The 20,939-nt window shown below is 46.0% G+C and overlaps 1 protein-coding gene across 1 annotated transcript in view; it reads right to left on the bottom strand.

Moving 5' to 3' along the window:
- Nucleotides 1–423: 423 nt before the first annotated feature.
- Nucleotides 424–20,939, bottom strand: part of hic2 (hypermethylated in cancer 2) — a 322,552-nt gene continuing 302,036 nt past the window's right edge. The window contains exon 2 of the transcript XR_010021244.1: nucleotides 424–797. The gene's annotated coding sequence lies outside the window, so the exon portion shown is untranslated. The remainder of the gene's footprint in view (nucleotides 798–20,939) is intronic.

Genomic DNA, 20,939 nt, shown 5'->3' with positions numbered 1-20,939 from the left:
AAGGTTATGGATTAAGTGACAGAGGAGTGAAAAAGTGAAACAATGCTGGGGGTGCAGGAATCAAGTGAAAACCAACTACAGAAGCAGGAAATCTCAAAAGCTTCAAACTTTCAAAGGTTCAAAGGTTAATTTATTATCAAAGTATGTATGTTTCAAAAGTTTTGAAGGTATATTTAATGTCAGAGAAATGAATACAATATACATCTTGAAATGCTTTTCCTTCATAACCATCCATGAAAACAGAGGAGTACCCCCAACGAATGTTAGAACCCCAAAGTACCCCCCAGCTCTCCCTCCCACACATAAGCAGCAGCAAGCAATGATCCCCCTCCCTCACCAGCAAAAAAGCATTGGCGCCCGCCGCCGAGAACTCAAGCATGTAGCAAAGCATCAGAAAAGACACAAACTTGCAGTACCCCAAAGTCAACTCGCTCACCCAGTAATTCAACATATCACAGGGTCTCTCTCTCCCTAATAAGGGAAAAAGGGGTGTCTCCATTTCACAGCGAAAGGGGAGACATAACAAACAACTCGCTGATTTACGATGTTAAAAGTCCATTGTGTTGCTTTTTCTGAGCTCTGTGCCCAGAGATCTCGGGTCTTTGGGCATACAGCCAGAGATCTTCCGTCTTCCACAACACACTGATCTCCTGCTGGGACACCGACCTTCAGTCCACCCGTCTCCAGAGCCACGAGATCCCGGAATAACAGCCAGTCGTGAAACCCCGAGAGTGGGTCCCATTCCCTCAAAGAACCGAAGTCAGTGTGTAACTCAGATCAGGGTCTTCAAAGGAACGCTGAAAGAGAAAAATAGAGATATTAAAGTGGAAATAGAGCTGTTTTCGAAGATGCAAGCAAAGGAATTGCCGTTAGGTGCCACGGAGTCACTGTAGGATACAACTCTGAGATTTGTCTTCTCCAGACATCCATAAAACAAAGAAAACCATGGAAGTCAGAATCAAAGAGAAACACCAAACCACTTAACTCCCCACACAGAAAAAGAACAGCAACACGATCATGAACCCACCTATCCTCCCTCCTCCACACAAAATGCAACAAGAACATCGACCCCCCCCAAACTCCCTCCCTTGTAAAAAATGCAACAAGATCAAACCCCTCCGAATTCCTACCCCTGCACAAAACACAACAAGAACATCGAGTCCCCCCTAAACCTCCCACCCTGTAAAAAGCACGAGAACTTTGACCGCAAACCTCCCTCCCCTGTAAAAAAACTCAACAAGAAAGAGAGAGAGAGAGAAAGAGAGACGGTTTGAACACAGAGGGCTACAACATAGGCTCCTTCTCTGGCAGCAGAGGGATCACATCAGCGATCAAAAGGCAGGTAGTAGGCACTGAACCCTCACTCATCTTCGACACTCAGACTTAATGCCAGACTTAATCAGTGAAGTAGAGTGAACATTGGCTCATACTTGTTTTGCCTCGAGGTTCACCCTCACTTCCTGGAGTTTTCTTGGACCCAGAAAAGTTCAGGATCTCTCAATCTATCTCCAAGTTGTAAATTGCAGGTTCTAACAGTTCCAGAAACACATCTAAGATGAAAAGCAGACATAAAAGAATTGAAATAAACAGTTTTGTGGTCAAACCCCAAGATATTGACCAATGGAGTGTTGCACGCAAACACCATCTTGACCAGATCAACTGTGAATCAAAGCAGGAACTGTTGTCGGCACTCAGTAGGCCAAGCAGCATCCACAGACAAAGAAACAGTTAATGATTCGGGTCTGGTACGCTCCAACAGAATGTATAACTAAGTTCCATTATCGCCAGCTCCCATGGTTTCTGGCATCTGGCATTATTCAGCAACCCACTGCCTTTTTTTAACTACAGTATTGTGATATCAAGTCAGAACGAGCATGGATGATCCATGCCAGGAAGATCGCCTTATTCCGGAGGAGTTTCAGCTGCTGTGACTTGCCAGCTTTGAGCCTCCGTTAATTACAGGAATGTATTTCATCAAAAAGATTTGAAACCAGGCGCAGTGCCAGGGTCTGGCACAAAGATTCCCCAGGCACTTTGCTGTTTCAATTACACTCAGTAATGACCCACTCTTCATTAACTATTAAAGTTACAGTTTATGCCAATTAAAAATAAATTAAGAGACAAATCCCACCCCCGCAAATGCATAAAGCTAAGGAAATTGGAAAAAGGAACAGCTTCCTCCACACTGGCTTCGGATTTCCAAAAGGACAATGAAACCATATACAATACCTCACTACTTTTGTCTTTATTTTGCTCTCTTTTTGCACTAAATATTTTATTTATTTCTATGTATCTACAGTACTGTGTGAAAGTCTTAGGCACATACAGTGCCTATAAAAAAATATACACCTTCCTTGGAAGTTTTTATGTTTATTATTTTACAACATTGAATCACAATGGACTTAATTCAGCCTTTTTTTAACACTTTGACACTGATCAACAGAAAAGCCTCCTTTGGGTGAAAACAAATTTCTACAAATCCGTCTAAATTTATTACAATTATTAAACACAAAATAGTAAGTATTCACCCCCTTCAAGTGAGTATTTAGTAGATGCAGCTTTGGCAGCAGTTACACCTTGAATCTGTGTGGATAGGTCTCTATCTGCTTTGCACGTTTGAACACTGCAATTTTTCCCTATTCTTCATTACAAAACTGCTCAAGCTATCAGACTGCACGGAGATCAGGAGTGAATGGCCCTTTTCAAGTCCATCCACAAATTCTCAATTGTATTGAGGTCTAGACTCCAACATGGCCATTCCAGGACACCAACTTTGTTTTTAAGCTGTTCCTGTGTAGCCTTGCCTTTATGCTTCAGGTCATTGTCTTGCTGGAAAACAAATCTTCTCCCAAGTTGCAGTTCTCTTACAGACTGCATCAGGTTTTCCTCCAAGATTTCCCTGTATTTTGCTGCAGTCATTTTACCCCCTACCTTCACAAGCCTTTCAGGGCTTTCTGCAGTGAAGCATCCCCACAGCATAATGCAGCCAACACCATGCTTCACAGTAGGGATGGGGTGTCTATGATGATGTGTGATGTTTGGCTTAAGCCAAACATAGCGTTTAGTCTGATGGCCAAAAAGCTCAATTTTGGTTTTATCAGACATAGAACCTTCTTCCAGCTGACTTCAGAGTGTCCCACATGCCTTCTGGAAAACTCTAGCCAAGATTTCATGTGAGTTTTTTTCAACAGTGCCTTTCTTGTTTGCCACTCTCCGAAAAAGCTAAGACTGGTGAAGGAAGCAGGCAACAGTTGTTGGATGCACAGTCTCTCCCATCTCAGCACTGAAGCTTCTAACTCCTCTGGAAATGCCAAAGGTCTCTTGGTGGCTTCCCTTACTAGTCCCCTTCTTGCACGGTCACTCAGTTTTTAACGATGGCCTGCTCTAGGCAGATTTACAGCTGTGCCATAAATCTACTTAACTGTACTCCGAGGGATATTCATTGACTTGGAAATTTTCTTGTACCCATCTCCTGACTTGTGCTTTTCAATAACCTTTTCGCAGAGTATCTTGGAGTGTTCTTTTGTCTTCACGTTGTAATTTTTGACAGAATACTGACTCATCAGCAGTTGGACCTTTCAGATGCAGGTGTACTTTAACATGGGAGATTTCAACATTCAGGTAGATTGTGCGAATCAGATTGGTAATGTATCTCAAGAGAATGAATTGGTTGAATGCCTACAAGACGGGATGGTAGTGCAGTTTGCTGTTGAGACTACTAAGCGATCAGCTATACTGGATTGGGTGTCATGTAATGAACAGGAAGTGACTAGAGAGTTTAAGGTAAAGGAACCCTTGGGAGGTAGAGATCACAATATGATTGAGTTCAACTTGAAATTTTGTAGGGAGAAAGTAAAGACTGACAGCAGTATTTCGGTGGAGTAAAGAAAATTACAGTGGTATGAGAGAGGAGTTGGCCAAAATAAGTTGGAAGGAGATGCTGGTAGGGGTGACAGCAGAGCAGCAATGGCGTGAGTTTCTGAGATAAATGAGGAAGGTACAGGATAGATGTATTCCAAAAACAAAGAAATATTCAAATAGCAAAATAGTACAACCGTGGCTGACAAGGGAAGTCAAAGCTAATGTAAAAGCAAAACAGAGGGCATACAACAAAGCAAAAATTAGCAGGAAGATAGAGGATTGGAAAGCTTTTAAAAACCTATAGAAAGAAACTAAAAGAACCATTAGGAAGGAAAAGATGAAACATGAAAGCAAGCTAGCAAACATTACCAAGGTGGATAGAAAAAGTCTTTTCAAGTACTGTACATAAAAAATAAAAAAGAGATGAGAGTGGATATTGGACAGCTAGAAAATGATGCCAGAGAAATAATAATGGGGGCAAGAAGATGGAAGATGAACTAAATGAGTATTTTGCACTAATCTTCACTGTGGAAGACACTAGCAGTGTGTCAGATGTTGAAGGGTGTTGGGGAAGAGAAATGAGTTACTATTACAAGGGAGAAGGTGCTCAAAAAGTTGAAAGACCTAAAGGTACACAATTCACCTGGGCCACATGGACTGCACCCTCGGGTTCTGAAAGGAGTAACAGAAGAATTTGTGGAGGCATTAGCAATGATCTTTCAAGAATCGTTGGACTCTGGCATGGTTCCAGAGGACTGGAGAATTGCAAATGTCACTCCACTCTTTAAGAAAGGAAGGAGGTAGCAGAAAGGAAGTTATAGACCAGCTAGCCTGACCTCAGTGGTTGGGAAGATGTTGGAGTCAATTGTTAAGTTAAGATAAGGACATGTTCGACACAGCTTTGTGGGCCAAAGGGCTTGTATTGTGCTGTAGGTTTTCTATGTTTCTATGTTAAGGGTGAAGTTATGGAGTACTTGGTGACACAGGACAAGACAGAGCAAAGTCAGCATGTTTCCCTTAAGGGAAAATCATGCCTGAAGAAACTGGTGGATTTCCTTGTGGAGATTACAAGTAGGATAGATAAAGGGGATGCAATAGATGTTGTATATTTGGACTTTCAGAAGACCTTTGACCAGGTGCCACAAATGAAGCTGCTTACCAAGTTAGGAGTCCATGGTATTACAGGAAAGTTACTGGCATGGTTAGAGCATTGGCTAATCGGTAGGAGGCAGTGAGTGGGAATAAAAGGATCCTTTTCTGTTTGGCTGCCAGTGACTAGTGGTGTTCTGCAGGGGTTGGTGTGGGAACCGTTCCTTTTTATGCTGTATATAAATGATTTAGATGATGGAGTAGATGGCTTTGTTGTCAAGTTTGCAGATGATACAAAGATTGGTGGAGGGGCAGGTAGTGTTAAGGAAACGGGAAGGCTGCAGAAGGACTTAGACAGATTAGGAGAATGGGCAAGAAAGTGGCAAATGAAATACAATGTTGGAAAATGCATAGTCATACACCTTGGTAGAAGAAATAAATGTGCACATTATTTACTAAATTGGGAGAAAATCCAAAAATCAGAGACGCAAAAGGACTTGGGAGTTCTTGTGTACAACACCCTAAAGGATAACATGCAGGTTGAGTCAGTGGTGAGGAAGGCAAATGCAATGTTGGCATTCATTTCAAGAGGTCTAGAATACAAGAGCAGGGATGTGATGCTGAGGCTTTATAAAGCACTGGTGAGGCCTCACCTTGAGTACTGTAAACATTTTTTGGCTCCTTACCTAAGAAAAGATATGCTGGCATTGGAGAAGGTTCAGTGGAGGTTCAAGAGGATGATTTCAGGAAAGAAAGTGTTATCATATGAGGAACATTTGATAGCTCTTGGCCTGTATTCACTGGAATTTAGAAGGCTGAGGGGGATCTCATTGAAAGCTTTTGAATATTGAAAGGCCTAGACAGAGTAGATGTGGAAAGGATGTTTTTCATGGTGGGGTAGCTAGGACATAGAGGCAGGAAATATGTTCCAGATGCTGGGAGAGTCCAGTACCAGAGGGCATGGTTTAAGAATAAGGGGTAGGTCATTTAGGACAGAGTTGAGGAGGAACTTCTTCTCCCAGAGAGTTGTGGAGGTGTGGAACGCGCTGCCTCAGAAGGCAGTGGAGGCCAATTCTCTGGATGCTTTCAAGAAGGAGCTAGATAGGTATCTTATGGATAGGGGAATCAGGGGTTATGGGGACAAGGCAGGAACCGGGTATTGATAGTAGATGATCAGCCATGATCTCAGAATGGCGGTGCAGGCTTGAAGGGCCGAATGGTTTACTTCTGCACCTATTGTCTATTGTCTATTGTCTATTGACAAGAGGGCACAACCTCAGTATAGAGGGGGGTCCACTTAAAACAGAGATGTAGAGAAATTTCTTCAGCCAGAGAGCGCATTTGTGGAATTTGTTACCACAGGCAGCTGTGGAGGCCAGGTTGTTGGGTGTACTTAGGGTGAAAATTGATAGATTCTTGATCGGCCCTGGCATCAAAGGTTATGGAGGGAAAGCCAAGGAGTGGGGTTGAAGAAGGGTAAAAAGGGTTTCAGCCATGATTGAATGGTGGAGCAGATTCAATGAGCTAAATACCCTAGTTCTGGTCCTATGGCTTATGGTCTTATGGTATTTTTATTATAATCAGTTCAAACTCCTTTATTACACGTGGGTGATCTCCATTTAACTAATTATGAGACTACTAAAACCAGTGATTTGGTGTGTCATATTAAAGGGTTGAATACTTCTACAATCAATTATTTTGTGTTTTATATTTGTAATTAATTGTAGAGATCTGTTTTCGCTTTGACACGAAAGATAATTTTTCTGTACATTGGTGTCAAAAAAGCCAAGTTAAATCCATTGTGATTCAATGTTGTAAAATAATAAAACATGAAACTTCCAAGGTGTGAATACTTTTTATAGGCCCTCAGTATACAGTATATAGCTAGGGTGTCTGAGACATAGAAACATAGAAAACATAGAAAATAGGTGCAGGAGTAGGCCATTCGGCCCTTCGAGCCTGCACCGCCATTCAGTATGATCACGGCTGATCATCCAACTCAGAACCCTGTACCAGCCTTCCCTTCATACCCCCTGATCCCTTTAGCCACAAGGGCCATATCTAACTCCCTCTTAAGTATAGCCAATGAATTGGCCTCAACTGTTTCCTGTGGCACAGAATTCCACAGATTCACCACTCTCTGTGTGAAGAAGTTTTTCCTAATCTTGGTCCTAAAAGACTTCCCCTTTATCCTCAAACTGTGACCCCTCATTCTGGACTTCCCCAACATCGGGAACAATCTTCCTGCATCTAGCCTGTCCAATCCCTTTAGGATTTTATACGTTTCAATAAGATCCTCCCTCAATCTTCTAAATTCCAGAGAGTATAAGCCTAGTCGATCCAGTCTTTCTTCATATGAAAGTCCTGCCATCCCAGGAATCAATCTGGTGAACCTTCTTTGTACTCCCTCTATAGCAAGGATGTCTCTCCTCAGATTAGGGGACCAAAACTGCACACAATACTCCAGGTGTGGTCTCACCAAGGCCTTGTACAACTGCAGTAGTACCTCCTTGCTCTGCTCCTGTACTCGAATCCTCTTGCTATGAATGCCAGCATACCATTCGCCTTTTTCACCGCCTGCTGTACCTGCATGCCCACTTTCAATGACTGGTGTATAATGACACCCAGGTCTCATTGCACCTCCCCTTTTCCTAATCGGCCACCATTCAAATAATAATCTGTTTTCCTATTTTTGCCACCAAAGTGGATAACTTCACATTTATCCACATTAAATTGCATCTGCCATGAATTTGCCCACTCACCTAACCTATCCAAGTCACCCTGCATCCTCTTAGCATCCCCCTCACAGCTAACACTGCCGCCCAGCTTCATGTCATCCGCAGACTTTTGCAGAGTACTGTATTTGCCAAAGTAGAGTGGAGATCAAGTTTGTTAATCAGGCAGGAGCAAAGAATGGTGAGGATGGAGTGCTGCAGGAGGGATGTCAAACAGGTGGCAGAGAAGGAGTGCCAGGGTCGAGGTGGGAGGAGGGGGTGGCGTAAGTGCAGACATGCTCAACCCTGAGACACCAGGCAAGATAATTTGATTCCAAACAATTGTCTTATTGATCATTACAGAATGTCTCTCTGGTGCTCCCCACTCCTCCTCTCCCTTCCGCTTTTCCAAACCATGATTCCCCTCTCCCTGACCCCTTCCCACTCTCAGTCCACAATAGAGACCCAGATCAGAATCAGGTTTATCATCACTCACATAGCCATGAAATTTGTTTTTTTTTGTGGCAACAGTTCAGTGCAATACATAAAATCACTATAATATTGTGCAAAAGTCTTATATATGCCTCAGATATTTATATAGTAATATGTTTCTGATGGTAATTTATAGCTTTTTTGTTATGTACTGCAATGTACTACTACCACAAAACAATTTCTCAACATATGGCACTGATATTAAACCAGATTATGAGCCAAACTGTTGGAGTTTTTTAAAGTGAATTTTGTGAGACTAAATCAGTATTATTTTTATCACGATTTCAAGAAATGCTGTGAAAGTCATTGGGGATATTTAAAGTGGAGGTTGATAGGTTCTTGATTAGTCAGGGCAACAAATGTAACAGGTAGAAGGCAAGAGAATGGGGTTGAGAGAGATAATAAATCAACCATGATGGAATAACAGAGCAGACTTGGGCTGAATGGCCTCATACTGCTGCTATGTCTTATGGATTCGGCTCAGTTACTCTGAACAAGCATTGCAGGGTTGGTGAAAGCCAACTAGTTGTGGATTCTGGAACCCAGATGAAGGAGTTGGGGAAATGCTATGAATACCTAGCAGGCTGGGCAGCATCTGTGGAATGACACACAGAGTCACCGTTTGAGGTTAAAGGCACTTCGTCAGAGCCAGCAACGGGAGAGAACGAAGCTAGGTGTACACATGAGGTAAGGTTGGGGTCATACACGTGGAGTGAGACAACAGATGGTATGATTAAACATTTTTTCTGAGGTATTTGTCTATCGATCTATTGATTGATTGATTGAGATACAGTGCAGAGTAAGCCCTTCCAGCCCTTTCCTCAGCAATTCCTTGATTTAATCTTAGCTAATCATGGGACAAATTATGATAGGAGGACTGTGGGAGGAAACCCATGTGGTGGGGAGAAGGTACAAGCAGCAGCAGGAAAGGAACCCGTATTGTAAAGCACTGTGCTAATGGCTACGCTCCCGTACCTCCCCCTGTCAATAGCTTACTGGGCAACTTAGTGCGGGTGTGGCAAACCAGGCCTGCCAAGATAAAAACATACGTGTTCAAAAGCCCGCACCAAAAGAGAGAGCACCCCCCCTTCCCCACCCCCCACCCCCACATAAGAAGCCCAATCAGTCGGCTAAATGCCACACTTGCCACATTTCTGCTATTGATCTGATATGGCTCAGCAGGACGAAGGGGAGACGGCAAACCCAGGGTTGCCGAGACGATAAGTTGTTGAGTCAATAGAAAACACTGGGCACTGTGGGCCGGTCAGCATCACAGTGGACAGAGAAACCTGGAGTTTCGGTTTACATGGCTGTGGGAGAGAGGATGGGGGCAATGGAGGTAAGGTGCAGGGGCTTCAGCAAGCGTGAGAAGGAGCAGAAGTGTTTAGCCAGGACACAGAGACATCGCTGTGACCTTGCAACTTTTCAACTCAGCTCTGCAGCTGAGAGTCATAGAATCAGGAAGTCAAACAGCACAGAATCAGGCCATTCAGCCCATCTGATACAAGATGTCTCATCAAGCCAGTCCCATTTGCCAATACTTGCCCCTTAGTCTTCTAAACCTTTTCAGTCCATGGACCTGTCTGGCTGTCTTTTCTCAGCCTGAAACGTCGACTGTTTATTCCTCTCCATGCTGAGTTCCTCCAGAATTTTGTGTGCATTGCTCTGGATTTCCAACATCCGCAGAATTTATCACGTGTTTTAAAAGTTATTATTTTACCTTTCTCAATCCCTTCTTCTAGCAGCTCATTCTATATACAAAACAGTCTCCAGGTAAATATAAACTATCTTTCAGGGTCCTGTTAAATCTTTCCCACTGCATGTCACAGTGATCGCTGGCAGGACTGGACCTGAGTGTGAAATAATGGCAAACTCTGTCACAGTATGTGCTGGCAAATCTCAACCCCGGTGAGGAAGAACACAGTCTCTGTCATAGTGCACACTGGGAACAACTCAACCCCAGTGAGGAAGAACACAGTCTCTGTCATAGTGCACACTGGGAACAACTCAACCCCAGTGAGGAAGAACACAAACTCTGTCATGGTGCATGCTGGGAACAACTCAACCCCAGTGAGGAAGCATCATGTTCTGGTCCATGAAGTCTGTATTCCGGTTCGCGGTCTGGGCCATCAATCCATATTCCAGGTTTTCCAGTTTTCCCTTGTTCTGTTGGTGCCTTAATTGAGGCACATGATTCTCATTTTGGGCTGGCTACATCAATAGCTCTTGGGTTCAGCTTCAGTTGCTGGACTGTTCCCTACCCTTACCCTTCCTTCCACGCCTTCGCTAGGTAGGTCTGGCTGTTTGCCGCTACCTTGAGTTGGGAACTGTCTCTGTGTTCACACCTTTGCTAGGTAGGTCCAGCCATTTGCCGCTATCTTGAGTTGGGAACTGTCTCTGTGTCCACGCCTTCACTAGGTAGGTCTGGCTGTTTGCCGCTACCTTGAATTGGGTACTGTCTCTGTGTCCACTCCTTCACTAGGTAGGTCTGACCGTTCGCCGTTACCTTCAGTTGGGAACTGTCTCTGTGTCCACGCCTTTGCTAGTTAGGTCTGGCCATTTGCCGCTACCTTGAGTTGGGAACTGTCTCTGTGTCCATGCCTTCACTAGGTAGGTCCGGCCGTTTGCCGCTACCTTGAGTGGAGATCTATCTCTCAGTGTTCTGTGTATGAATCCTGGCCCTACGTTCTGCTCCCTAGGAAGGGTCCTGACTCTATGTAGGGCCCCAGCCCCAAGTCCTGTTCCCAAGGAGGGGTCCCGGTTCTGTGTTACATGTTCCTGTTCTCCCTCAACCAAGGCTCTGCGTTCCTGTTCTCCCCCGACCAAGTCTAGGCTCCGTGTTCTCGTCCTGTACATGTGCTTAGCCCGGCCCAGGAGTACCTCGCCCAGACCGGTGCTGGGGTTCCCTCGTCCTGTCCAGGAGTCTCTCGTTCAGTCCTGTTCTGCCGTTACCTGACGGAGGGACCTGTCCCACCTTGGTGTGGAGATGAAGTTGAGTCTCGGCTTGTCTTAGGATAAGTCCTGGCTCTATGTTGATGTTCAGTTCCCAGTGTGTCTCTGAGCTCCAAGAACCCAAGCCTTGATGATCCCGCAGCCAAGCTCCAAGAACCCAAGTCTCGAGAATCCCGCATCCAAATTCCAAGACCCCAAGCCTCGAAGATCCCGCAGCCAAGCTCCAAGAACCCAAGCCTCGAGGATCCCGCAACCAAGCTCCAAGAACCCAAGCCTCAAGGATCCCGCGGCTAAGCTCCAAGAACCCAAGCCTCAAGGATCCCGCAGCCAAGCTCCAAGAACCCAAGCCTCGAGGTTCCCACGGCCAAGCTCCAAGAACCCAAGCCTCGAGGATCCCGCAGCCTAGCTCCAAGAACCCAAGACCCCAGCCTCAAGCCAAGCTCAAGACACAAGATCCCAGCCTCAAGCCTCAAGAGCAAAGACCCCAGACTGTCTCCAAGCTCAGGCCTCTAGACCCCAGCTACATCCTGTCCTGAAACCATGTCATGTCCTTGCCTGGTTCTGGGGTCCGAGCCCGAGGCAAGACCCAGGTTCTGGGCCCTTGTCCAGTCTCGGGCTCAGAGTCCAAACCTTGTCTCCTAGTCCATGGTTCCTAGTCCTGGTCCCGCTTTCCCTAGCCCAAGTCTGCATTCTTTTCCTTGCTCCCTGTCTGTATCCTATCACGTCCCTACTCTAGTCAAGTCCTGTTTCTTGTACTTCAGTGTCTGTGTCTCACATTTGGGTCCATTCCCAGCACCTCGTTATGACAATGTCCTCTAGTTTTGATTCCCAAACCCTGGAAGAAAGACAATGTGCATTCCCATACAATCATTGTCACAGATGGCTTTCGAGGCCAAGTAACTAGGTATAACTAGGAGTGTAGAAGAATGAGGGAAGATTTGATAGAGGTATATAAAGTTATGATGGGTATAGATAGAGTGAATGCAAGCAGGCTTTTTCCACTGAGGCAAGGGGAGAAAAAAAACAGAGGACATGGGTTAAGGGTGGGTGGGAAAGTTTAAAGGGAACATTAGCGGGGGCTTCTTCACATGGAGAGTGGTGGGAGTATGGAATGAGCTGCCAGAGGAGGTGGTAAATGCAGGTTCTTTTTTAACATTTAAGAATATATTGGACAGATACATGGATGGGAGGTGTATGGAGGGATATGGTCCGTGTGCAGGTCAGTGGGACTAGGCAGAAAATGGTTCGGCACAGCCAAGAAGGGCCAAAGGGCCTGTTTCTGTGCTGTAGTTCCTATGGTTCTATGGTTCTATGGAGATTGGTAGGTTCTTGATTAGTAAAGGCCTCAAGGGATACTAGAACTAGAGAGTTAAAGATGAAAGGTGAAATGTTTAAAGAGAATATAAGGGGACACTTCTTCACAGAGGGTGGTGAGAGTGTGGAACAAGCTGCCAGAGCAAGTGGTGCATGCAAGCTCGATTTCAACATTTAAGGGAAGTTTGGATAGGTACATGGATGGTGGGGCTATGGAGGGCTTTGGTCCCAGTTCAGGTTGATGAGAGTAGGCAGTTTAAATTTTCCAGCATGGTCTAGATGGGCTGAAGGTTCTATTTCTGTGCTGTACTTTTCTATGACTCTGTAACTCTATAAGGGTGCAGGTAGAAAAGGAAGAAGTTCACAAGGTACCAGTAGGGTGGGATCTTTACACTTTGCTGACACATAAGAACAGCGATTTTGTTTCAGTCATTGCAGTGGTGGCAATGGGACCGATAACCTGGTTACTGCGCAGATAACTGCAAAATGTAGCAAGCGACTGCAAAATGCAAGAGGTGAAGTAGTGCTCACAGTGTAGTCAGGCTGAAAGCGAACTCAGAAATAACCACAGCCCAGGAAGGAAATATTGTGCTGGAGCGGAAATGACAGCTGTTTCAGAGTCTATATTACGGGGTGGGGGTGGGGGGGGGGAGCATGACTCCCGCAAATTAGGAGATGTATTGGACTACAAATGCTTGAACTTGGAGTGCAAAGTGAGCTGCCCCACTCCCCATTCTCTTTTCTCCCATTCCCAATTATGGCTCCCGTCTTACCCCTTCCTTTCTCCTCACCTAGCCATTACCTCCTTCTGCTGACCCTCCTCCTTAAGGAGGAATGAAGGGTTATGGGGAAAAGACAGGTCGCTGGAGATGAGTGCGTGATGATCTAATGATTTAATTGCGTGACAGATGGCCTACTCCTGCTGCTACTCCTATTTTTTATGTTCCCTCACTGCCAATGTCCACTCTCCTCCCCTATCAGATTCCTTCTTCAGCCCTATTGGCTCACGTTTCTTTGGCTCTTAGGTGCTCATAGATGGCGTCTACTTCGATATGTTTGTTTTTGAAGTTACCAGAAGAGACACACACCTCTAAAAGTTCTCATGCCTGTGTGAGAACCTCCGTTAAAGTGGTGTCCTTCTTGGTCTTCATGTACTGAGATTAGAGACACTGAATCATGGGTCTGTACTGCCAGTTTGTGTTTCAGAGTTTACGTCCTGTCTGGCCGATATAGTTTTTGTTGCAGTCTCCACAGGTGATCCTGTACACCACATTGCTTTTGTCAGTTGTCTTTACTGGTACTTCAGTTCTTGAGTCAAGTCTCCTTAAGTTAGCTGTTTGTGAGCCAAAGAAACACGAGCCAATAGAACTCAAAGGTCAACCGAAGGGGTAGCCAATCCAGATTGAGGAGAGCGAATGGGGGGGGGACACTAAATAAACTCAAGTACTCTGAGGGAAACATTAACGACTGCACACTGAGGATGTCACCCAACTGGTGATGGAGTTATTCACCAAGCTCGGCAAAAACCACAACGTCAAACACCTCAACCTGAGCTACTATCTGATAATTCCTTCTTCAGCCCTTTCCCTTTTCCACATAGTCACAGGGAGTTCCTTACGGAGCTCGCTTGGAATTGAGTCCCATGCTTAAGGCAGCAGCTTTACAAGCTATGCCGCCGAGCTGTCCCAAAACTCTCTCACTCAAATCGATGCTGACCCAACACAAGAGATTCTGTGGATGCTGGAAATCCAGAGAACACACATAAAATGCTGGAGGAACTCAGCAGGTCAAGCAGCATCCAGGGAAATGAACAGTTAGCATTCCAGGCTAAGACACTTCAACAGGATTAGCTCGGGTAATGGGGGATAATTTGCCAGGGAATCTTTTCCATGAGCCTGTTTAGTTGGAGGCTTTTCAGAATTAGAGGGGAGATTCACAGAATTCTTGTGCAGGAAGTGGCTATTGGTGAATCATGTAAAGGCTTTAGGACAGTAGGGTTAAAACGATCCAGACATCTTACAAACTGTAACAGCGTGGTCATAACCGTAAGATACACGTGCAGAATTAGACCATTTGGCCCATCGAGTCTGCTCCATCATTTCATCATGGCTGATTCATTTTCCCGCTCAGCTCCAATCTCCTGCCTTTTCCCCATGTCCCTTCATGCCCTGACTAATCAAGAATCTATCAAGCTCTGCCTTAAATATACCAGATGACTTGACCTCCACAGCAGAATAGGGCAATGAATTCCACACTCTAACTAAAGAAATTCCACCTTGTCTCCATTCTAAAAAGACAATCCTCTTTTCTGAGGCTGTGCCCCCTGGTCCTAGACTCCCCACCATAGGAAACATCCTCTCCACATCCACTCTATCGAGACCTTTCATCATTCTATAGGTTTCAATGAGATCACCCCTCATTCTTCTGAATTCTATTGAGTAGAACCCAGAGCCATCAATCACTCCTCATATGACAAGACATTCGATCCCAGAAACATTATTGTGAATGTCCATTCAATCCAATAGTCCATGAAGTGCCACTATGTGTTTATCAGTTTATTTACTGATGCAGTGCAGAACAGGACCGCCCCCCCCAGCCCAGCGAGCCACTCCTCTGACCACTAGCCTCATCACAGGACAGTTTACAATTAACCTCCTAACCAGTAAGTCTCTGGACTGGAACAACCAGAGGAAACTCATCAGGTCATAGGGAGAACATACAAACTGCTTACAGTCAGCGTTGGAAAACATCTCTGAATTCTGAAAAGCCTTGAGGCTCCTGAACAAAGGGGATAACTACACTCACTTAGCCATCCATTGAAATGTTCCCATAACCAATTATCTCACTTTAAGGACTCTTTATCTCATTAGCTCATGTTCTTGTTATTTATTGCTAATTATATTTGCATTTGCACAGTTTGTTGTCTTCTGATCTTTCATTGATCCTGTTATAGTTACTATTCTATAGGTTTGCTGAATATGCCCACAGGAAAATGAATCTCAGAGTTGTATATGGTGACATATATATACTCTGATAATAAAAAATACTTTGAACTTTGAACTTTAATAGTATCGCGCTAACCTTGACTTCCAGCTGCACCACTGTGTCCTTCTGTTCCTTCAGGAAGGAGGAATGAAATAGTTTCTCCGCAGCTGTCTATCTACCAGCGCTCCAACCTTGCCTTGAAGTCTCTGGGCATGAAACACACGATGCTGCCAGCAACATCTGTGAGACCAATCATAAGAGCACTGAGAAGGCTTTTTTTTTAAAAAAGGAAATAATTTTGAAGATGGACGTGCTGAGCGATGTGAATGTGGGAAAGTTGGCTGCAGATGGTGAAACAGCTCAAAGAGTAATTCTGTGATGAAAACATCCTCTCAGTTTTGCCAATTTAAGTCTGTGATTATTCCAAGCTTGTTTAATGACCAGGAAAAGGAACATTTTTCCCCCTTTAATTGTGGTTCAAGGGTCTGGGTGAATTAGCAAATTTCTACAGATGTTACTGTGGAGAGCGTTTTAACTAGTTGCATCACCGTCTGCTACAGAGGGGCCACTGAACAGGATCGGGGAAAGCTGCAGAGTGCGATTGACTCAGCCAGTAACATCCAGGACATCTTCAAAGGGCAATGCTTCAAGAAAGCGGGATCCATCATTGTGGCGTGTCGTATGACATGGGTGTTCACGGCCTTTCCATGACCGTGATTGTTCTTGGCAAATAACTGGTCTACCATTCCCTTCTTCTGGGCAGTATCTATACAAGACGGGTGACCCCAGCCATTATCAATACTCTTCAGAGATTGTCTGCCTGGTGTCAGTGGTCGCATAACCAGGACTTGTGATATGCACCGGCTGCAATCGGCCACCCAGAAACCAGAACACCGGGAAAAAACAACTCACGTTCCAGGGGCTTGACATGCAGACTCTTCAGACCAATGATGTCAGCATTAAACTCTGAACTCTGACATCCTCTCCAGAAACATCAAAGAACATGTCCCAACCACTCACACAAGCAGACAGACCTCCAATATCCAGTTCCTGGCCCAGACCCACAAACATTAGCCCTCAGCTTCTGCACTTGCGGAGTTTGGTCTTCGATCTTCAGTATTGACCCCAGGTCTCAGCGATCACGGTACTTGGAAGCCCAAGATTTAAACTCCGGACGTGCCTCTGACCTTGGGGTTTGCTGACCTGTGGGGGTGGTCCCTGACCCAGACCTGCAGAAGTGCCTCCAACGTCCAGATACTGATCAGGTCACTGATTGAAGTGTGGCCCATGGAAGTTTAAAGTAATTTCATGATTCTTTATGCTAATTTTTAATTGTCACACTTCTGGTACCAACAGAACATGCACACAACTTACTAACCCTAACCCGCACATTTTGTGTATGTGGGAGGAAACCGGAGCACCCGGGGGAAGCCCAGGTGGTCATGGGGAGAACGTACAAACTCCTGACAGGCCGTGGCTGCAATTGAACCTCAATCAGTGATTGGTGGCACTGTGAAGCTTTGTGCTAACTGGTACGTTATCATGTTAGCATTCTTCCACTGCTCTTCCATGGAAGCTTGATGGGATGTCCTATGTCCTCCTGAGAGGTCAGGTGGTTCGCTGGTGCACTGCACACCCAAACAACGACTTATTATTCCTTGTGTATTGAAGAGCAGTCGATTTGAAAACACTTCCCTGCCTGGAGGTTTGCAAATTCTACTGCCAACACAAGTGGGTTTGGCCTGTTAGCCAGCATGGCTTGTCAACTTTCTGGCAATGTGGCTCTTTACTTGGGCACACACCGTGTCTGATTGAAGCCATGTATGTTCCCGAATCTGTCTGAATAATAGACTCCACAAAGCTAGAGTTTCCACCAATTCATTGTGGCTGACTGAAGAAATCTGCCCTTACATTCTCATTCTAATCATCTGTTTCTCTGTTTTGTCATTGATAAGTTCGTCTTCTTTTGGAAGGAACGTGCTGAAAGGTAGGTATGAAAGGAATGGTGTGACTCACAGATGGTTTCATTACCAACTTCCTTCACAGATGGATGACATCAGCCCTTATGTAATTAGTCCATTTCCTGAAACCCACGCTTTCCTCTGAGTCAGAAGGTCATTAGTTCAAATCCCATTCCAGAAACTCAAACAGAAAAAGCGCTGTCTGCTTCTCTGGTGATTTTCTGAGGGAGTGATGCTCTACGGAGGAGGCGCGAGTCATTGCAGACCCTGTCTACTCTTTGAGAGGGACACAAAAGGGCCTGAGGTAGTGTTATCGCTGACTTTATCCCTTGAGCCTCCTCAGAGGAAGAGAATGTGATTGTATTTTCATGGTCTCTGTCAATGATTTGGATGATGGAATTGATGGCTTTGTGGCCCAGTTTGTGGGAGATATGAAGATAGGTAGAAGAAAGTGGCAGATGGAATACACTTTGGCAGAAGAAGTGGACTATTTTCTAAATGGAAAGAAATTCAAAAAATGTTCTGTGCAAAGGGGCTTGGGAGTCCTCCTGCACGATTCCCCAGAGGTTCATTTGCAGGTTGAGTTGGTGGTGCGGAAGGCAAATGAAATTTTCACATTCACTTTGAGAGGTCCAGAATATAAAAGCAAGAATATAATGTTGAGGGTTTATAAAGCACTGGTAAGGCCTCACTTGTGAGTAGTTTTGGCCCCTTATCTAAGAAAGGATGAGTTGCCATTGGAGAGGGTTCAAAGGACATTCACAAATATGATTGTGGGATTGAAAGGCTTATCACATGAGGAGCATTAGATGCTCTGGGCCTGTACTCACTGGAATTCAGAAGAATGAGGGGGGCTCTATCAAACATTGAAAGGCCTCAGTAGAGTGGATCTGGAGAGGGTGTTTCCTGTGGTGGAGGAGTCTAAGGTCAGAGAACACAGCCTCAGAATAGAGGGGTGTCCATTTAGAACAGAGATGAGGAGGAATTTCTTTAGCCAGTGAGTGGTGATTAAGAGGAATACATTGCCACAGGTGGCTGTGGAGGCCAAATCATTGGGTATATTCTCCGTTAAAGATGGTGCCAGTAACTGGCGACTTTGCGTGTGCTCTCCCGAGCAAACTGCCCTCTCCACTATCCTATACCCGAGAAACCCTACTAAACCTCCAATTTAACATGATAAAGATCAACAACACCTTGGCGAATCTACTGACCGAGCTGGAGACCACCACGCCAGAACTGTTTCTTAAACTCCGGACTGCACCTGGACCCAACCAACGAGACCCACCACGTTCCCGGAGACCCGCGGTCTGCTACCGTGCCGGAGAACATGGAGACACGGACCATTCCGACCAGCATCTCTCCGGAGCAGACGACCACACAGAAGTGACGGCGGAGACCTCAAGATGCCCCAGACGCTTCCCCGGAGCGACCACCGTAAAGCCCCATTGGTGGCCATCCACAGTTGCCGGAAGTGAGGCCTCTGCCGCCAACCTCGGAAATCGAGCCCGAGGCTCGACTGGAGCAGAGGCCTCCGCAAGAGTGACTCGGCTTACAGACTTGTTTCAACCAGGAGCCCGGCCATCTGGGATTAAGTGACGGCTTCGGGGCCCATCCCAATCGACAGCCCGGGCCCCCAGCAGCTGGAAGTGGCAGCGGAGCCTCCCCGGTTACTCGGTCCGACCCGGAGCGCCTGACGACGCGACCCGTCGACATCAAAGAGCTGACAACAACACACTACATCGATGGAGACCTGGAAAGATGCACTACTTACCGAGGAAGCATGGGAAAAGAGCTGAGCTGCTGGTCAGATTGAAGCTGACGGGCTTCAGGGTCCCTATGCCCACCATCCTACTAGCTAATGTGCAAGCCATAGAGAACAAGGTGGATGACCTTAAAGGGAGACTCACCTACTGCAGGGAGATGCAGAACTGCTGTGTATTCTGTTTCACGGAGACCTGGCTCTCCCCTGCCACCCCCGACTGTGCCATCCGACCAGAGGGATTTTCGATCCATCGGATGGACCGCACGGCGTCTTCGGGCAAGACGAGGGGAGGTGGTGTCTGCCTACTGATCAATACTGCGTGGTGCTCAGACACAGTGGCACTGACAAGCTCCTGCAGCCCGGACCTGGAACACCTGTCGGTGAAGTGTCGTCCCTACTATCTGCCACGGGAATGTACCTCGGTCATACTGACAGCAGTCTACATTCCCCCCAGGCGGACGTGGAGTGTGCTCTGAACATACTGTATGCCAACATCACTGAACTTGAGACCAGGTATCCGGAGGCTTAGCTCATTACAGCCGGGGACTTTAACCAGGCCAACCTCAGAAAGGCGCTGCCAAAGTTATACCAACATGTCTCCTGCTCCACTAGAGGCCCATATATACTTGACCACCGCTACACAGCAATCAAGGATGCCTACCGTTCCATCCCACGACCTCACTTTGGAAAATCGGACCATCAGGCCGTACTCCTCCTCCCGGCTTACAAACAGAAACTGAAGTGGGAGGTCACGGTGTCAAAAGTAGTGGCGCGTTGGACGGAGGAAACGGATGAGGTCCTTCGTGACTGCTTTGAATCGGTGGACTGGTTAGTATTCAAGGACTCGGCAGCTAACCTCGATGAGTATGCCTCAGCTGTCACGAACTTTATTTGGAAATGCATGGAGGACTGTGTGTCTCGCAAGGCGATCCGGGTATTCCTTAACCAGAAACCTTGGATGAATTATGAGGTCAAGTCCCTTTTAAAGGCTAGAGCTGAGGCTTTTAGGTCAGGGGACACCAGTTGCTACACGGAATCCAGGCGTGAACTCCGGAAAGCCATTAAGGGTGCCAAGTTGGAAGCCCAGGCTAACCAGAGGGATGCTAGTAGACTATGGCAGGGTCTAAATGAGATCACTGGGCGCAAAGAAAAGGCTGGGAATATCAATAACTGTGGCGCTTCTCTTCCTGATGAACTTAACGTATTCTACGCAAGATTCGAACAGAAGAGGAGCGTCCCGCTCCCTCCAGATGAACCGAACCTGGTGGCATCGAGATTCATCGTCACCAAGGAGGACGTTAGAAGGGCCTTCCTGAAGATAAATCCAAGGAAGGCGACAGGCCCAGATGGCGTCCCAGGACGGTTTCTCCGGGCCTGTGCAAGCGAGCTAGCTGGAGTGTTTGCTGACATCTTCAACTGCTCTTGCTTCAGTCTAAGATCCCCTCGTGTTTTAAGAAGGCAACGATAATCCCAGTGCCAAAGATGAGCAAGGTGGCAAGCCTGAATGACTATCGACCTGTGGCTCTGACATCAATTGCTATGAAGTGCTTCGAGAGATTGGTTATGGCACACATCAACCACAGCCTACCAGTAAACCTCGACACTTTGCAATTCACCTACCTGAGCAACAGGTCAACGGCAGATGCCATCTCTCTGGCCCTACATTCCTCCTGAGAACACCTGGAGAATAAAGACGCATACATAAAGCTCCTTTTCATTGACTACTGCTCTACCTTTAATACCATCATTCCAAATAAACTGATTCCTAAGCTCCGGAACCTGGGCCTTAGCACTCAGATCTGCAGCTGG

This window comes from Mobula hypostoma, chromosome 21 (genome assembly GCF_963921235.1).
Source record: "Mobula hypostoma chromosome 21, sMobHyp1.1, whole genome shotgun sequence".
In the NCBI taxonomy this organism is placed as follows: domain Eukaryota; kingdom Metazoa; phylum Chordata; class Chondrichthyes; order Myliobatiformes; family Myliobatidae; genus Mobula; species Mobula hypostoma.
Note: the sequence above shows the minus strand (reverse complement) of the source record. Positions and strands in the feature narration are given on the sequence as shown.